The sequence below is a fragment of the Melopsittacus undulatus genome, chromosome 1 (assembly GCF_012275295.1).
Source record: "Melopsittacus undulatus isolate bMelUnd1 chromosome 1, bMelUnd1.mat.Z, whole genome shotgun sequence".
NCBI lineage: Eukaryota > Metazoa > Chordata > Aves > Psittaciformes > Psittaculidae > Melopsittacus > Melopsittacus undulatus.
This window is the reverse complement of record NC_047527.1, coordinates 75,664,294-75,669,173: the sequence shown is the minus strand read 5'-3', so window position 1 is coordinate 75,669,173 and position 4,880 is coordinate 75,664,294.

Sequence of the window (4,880 nt, the reverse complement as noted above, 5' to 3'; positions counted from 1 at the left end):
CCCTTAGCTGCTCGCAGGCGCACAGTCGCCGGCTGCTGGCACCCACCACTGCCTCCCCATGGCCGCTTGCACAGTGCGTGGCCTGACCTTGTCTGGCTCTCTCTGCTCAGAGCGCTGGCCTGGCAGGAGGCCACGCTGTGGAAAACAGAAAGGGAAAAAGAACCGGGGGGTGTCAGATATGGCTGAGGAAAAGATCTGCCTCTGTGCCTGCTGGTCTTGGGTGCCTGCCATGAGCGCAAGTGGGCCAACAGGTTGGAAGGCCAGGGCCTGTCTGAAAACAGGCATGAGGATTACTGCCATGGGGCTTCATTTTGAGGAGACTGAGGACGGCCACAAAGTGCAAACAGAGTCACATGAGGAGAGTTTGACTTTCTCAAACTAAACCTTTTCTTTCAGGGACCACAAAGGCTTTTTTTCTCTCTCCCTAAACAAGAAAGGGTCAGACTACAAGCAGTTAAATGCAAGACATGCACTATGATGGCAAATCACATTATTAGTTCACCTTCTTTGCTTGTAGTCTTGAAAGTTTCCTTTTCTTGCTCCCTTTTTCCCTCCCATCAGCAGACCCTCCTCTGACTATTCCTCCATCAGTAAAGAGGACAATTAGCTCTTCCTTCAATTAGGTATACTGAAATATAAACCAGTTTATTTCCCCAAAGGGCACACACAGACAACCACAGACAGAGACCCTCCCGCTCACAGGCAGTATTGCACAGCAGTTGCTTTTGTGCCTAATAATCAATGATAGAAGGTGGGAAAAAGGCGTGGGAGAACATGACCACTGCTAGGGACCTATCTGCTCTGTTCCAAGGAACAGAAAGCTGCTCCTTTACCACAGACAAGTGAAAAAACCCCGCAACTGACAAAGGTATGGCTCAAAGAGAGCAGAAGCACTGCCGTCATCCTTTGGCAGGGCTTGTCTGTAATGGCACTTCAAAGCGAGGTGTCAGACAACCGTGAACACTCTCCCAGTCCCTGAGACATGGCACAGAGACCCACTGGGAGGAAAACCAATGTCTGTGAGTGGTTGTGGAGGAAGATACTACCCAAAGGTAAGTCAAGCGGTAATTAATGCTCTACACAGGCTGTTCTGTAGCTCTGAAAAGCAAGTTTCCTTTGTCTAGGTGGCTTAAAAGGTGCACATCTTCCTGTGCCTCATGAGCAGAGGAGCATCTGGAGAGAGTGCTTGCAAACCTACAGCCAAAATACAGCTCATGCCAAGCCTACCTACCACAAGCTGGTAGTTAATTCACACATCATTCAGTGCAAGGTTTCTTTGAAGAGCCAGGTGTGTCAGTGGCAAGCCCCACAGTGACAAGGTAGCCTCTGTAGTGCAACAGGATCACTGTCACAGCCACAGCTCTTACACCTTTTATACTAGTACTTCAAAGGAAATTTCACACCATCACTTCATTTGATTTTCCCATCTTGCTGTTTTCCATCTTCTAACCGGGAAGGCAGACACATCAGAATGAAGCATTCATGGGATGGGGTGATGAAGGGATGTAGTAACACCTGGACCTTTCATCTGGATGTCTTACAAACTAGGTGATTGTGGAAGCCATCACAGATTTACTTTAAACTGCCCTTAGCATTGCTCCAAATTAACTTCTTAAATACTTTTTTTCCCAATCACCCAGAACCGTTAAAACACTCAATCATTTTATTTAAAAGAGGTTTTTTGTTTGTAGCATGGTTTGGCAGGACAGAACCCAGCACATCTGAAAGAAGAGAGCTCTACAGAGGGCTCATCAGTAAACAAACACCATGGAACCACTCCATAGTCTAAAAGTAACATTAATATTAGATACTAAAAGCTAGTACATAAGCACTGTATGCCAGCCCCCTGTGGTAATACCTGCAGGAGGCCAGTGACACCCCAGCTGGGTGTTTTCTGGGGATGACTTTAGGGAGCCTGAATAGCAGATGAGAGTCTGAGGCACACAGCAGGAGACATCATGGACTGCCACTGTGCTATTTAATGCAAGGGAAATAAACCCCACAAGTTTGGGGGTCTTCTTACTGGTTTACTTGTAAAAGTCTCCTTCCCTCTTTCGTTTCAACCCTATTAACCAGGCAGATAAATGATGGAGAAATTTTGTTACTGATTCTTCTCCCTTTCTCAACAACATAAATTCAAAAGACACGCTCAGGTGAGAGAACAGAAACTGCTGTTAACTCCTGCTTGCCGGCATGCTGAAAAAAGGAACACAATCCTCCAAAATGCAAGTGCATTGGTGATGCTGTTCATTACAACCTGGCACAGAAGCCAAACTTTGGAAGCAAGAGATGAACCTGCCTGGAAGGGGAAAGAAGCAGGCTGTAACACGAGGTTTTGGAGCTCTTTGAGCAAAACACCCAGATCTTCTGCTGTAAAATAGAGGCCAAAAAGCTACACAGCGCTGAAAGAAAAATAGTCCACGCAGAGAAAGGGGAGTGAAATGGACAGAATGTATCCTGTATATCCTGTTTGTTCAACATATTATTTCTCTTAAACTTCTATGCAAAACTAAAACTCTGGGGCAGAAAACATTCAGAAACACAGAGAGAAGCAGCCCAGCAAGTGCTCCACCTTTAAAGATAAAGCTTGTTACGGTTTCATCCATTGGTGTATGGATGCAGTAAATATGTCTCTTTCAGCTAGAGGTAACTTCTGTCATCTGAGCAGTTGAGGAAAAATAGTATAGGCAGTAATAGAAGATTATTATCCCATTTATTTGGGAGACCCCACCTGGAGTACTGCATCTAGCTCTAGATCCCCCAGAACAAGAGGGACATGGACCTACCTGAGCGAGTTCAGAGGAGGGCCATGAAGATGATCAGAGGGCTGGAGCACTGCTACTATAGAGACAGGCTGAGAGAGTTGGGCTTGTTCAGCCCGGAGAGGAGAAGGCTCAGGGGAGATCTTAGGGCAGCTTCCAGTGCCTGAAGGGGGACTACAAGAAATCTGGAGAGGGACTTTTTACAAGAACAATTAGAGGCAGGACAAGGGGGAATGGCTTTAAACTGATAGATGGGAGATTTATATTAGATATTAGGAAGAAGTTGTTTACTGTGAGGGTGGTGAGGCGCTGGAACAGGTTGCCCAGAGAAGCTGCCCCATCCCTGACAGTGTTCAAGGCCAGACTGGACGGGACTTCGAGCAACCTGCTCTAGTGGAAGGTGTCCCTGCCCATGGGAGGGGGTTGGAACTGGATGAGCTTTAAGGTCCCTCCCAACCCAAACCAGTCTATGATTCTATGATTTTAAGTTACTGTTTCCTCTTGGACAACCTGAGGGCCCAACCCCGCTGTTTCTCAGTGCACACACTACGCTTGACACACCACAGCCTCGCGTTGGTGTCAGGCAGTAAGCGGTCCCAGCAACACTGTTGGCTTCCCCCACCCGTCTCAGCTACATTTCCACTTGCAGTGGCTGTGAAGACTTGCAGGCGCCTCAGCAGCGCCACCACACGGCGGTGAGGTGCGGGGCTGCTCTGCCCCGGCCGTGCCGTGCCCAACAGGACAGCGCGGCTGGGCCCTCCCTTCGCCTGCAGCGACACCTGCCGGCCCTGCGCCCGGGGCCCTCCGCCAAGCCGGGCTGCTGGTGGGATGGAGCGGTGCGGGGCGAGCGGGGAAACACTGCACCAGCCCCCGAGAAGGGTGCCTTTGTTTGCCTTCTCCCGTCTGTCTCTCCCCTTTTTCTCGCCCCTCAGTTAAAGATGGCCGGGTACACACAGGTCTAACAAGGGCAGTGTCCACACAGGCTACCAACACTTGCAGGATTATCTCATTCTAGAAAGGCAAGCGCAGGGAGACACACGGACGCACCTACCACATTCAGCCTGCATAATAATATAATTTCCATCAAATGAGGGGTTGAGGTTTCGGTAATCAAAGAAAAAATTACTGGGTTTTCATCAGACTGAAAGCTTGACCCTGATGAGTGTTGGCAGAGGCTGCCTACCTACCACAGCCTCTTGCAGCTGCTGTCCACGGCAAGAGCCCAAATGAAATAGATCCCATCACAGACCTGGTGAAGAACCCCAAACCACACAATTCCAAAAAGGGGCAAATTGTGCAAACAATTCCCTGGAGGCAGCAGCTGGTGAGTACATCTCAGGGTGCTTTTTTGCCATTCCATCAACTTAAATAGTCATGAATAGTGGCTATCCTGGCTTGAACATACAAATGGCAAGTACATCCAGAAGAGAAGATGGAGGGGCTGTGCAACAACCGCTATTAGATACTAGCCACACAAGAACTGAGCCCTGTACTCGATGCACTGTGCAAGAGCTCCCTCTCAAAACAGGACATATGACCATATCTGCCATTCCGGCAAGATACAAGTTTCCACCTTGCTCTTCACCCTCCAACGAGTTTGTGACAATGGAGCTGCCACAGCCACACAAAGGTAAATTTGGCCAAGATTTGGTCAAGCTTCGACTCAGCTGTCTAAATGAAGTTACAGTTCACTGTAACCCAACACTCCTGTCTAAGCACTGCTACTATGCCTGCTGTGGCACCAGCTCAGCGTATCACTCTACCCTCAGCCAACCATTCCTACACATTACCACAGAACTTTGTTGCCCTCCTCCCAGCCTTGCAAGAACCCCTGAACAGTAATTTATTGTTTTACATAGGTTACTGTTCTGCAGCTTTTAAGAAATAACTGACTTGCACAACAATTTCAAAGTAAAAAACTAAAAAATACAAAGCTAGAGAGAAAACCAGCCATAAACCAAGAAACAAAACACTGCCACATAAATTGGTTCATTTTTTATTCCCCTGTAGCTCCCAGGAATTTTCAGTAACAGAACAGTTTTGAAAGGCAAAGACAATATGGTAAATATAACACCAAACACACAACAGACCTCACAGTAAGGCGAGTCTAAAACACAT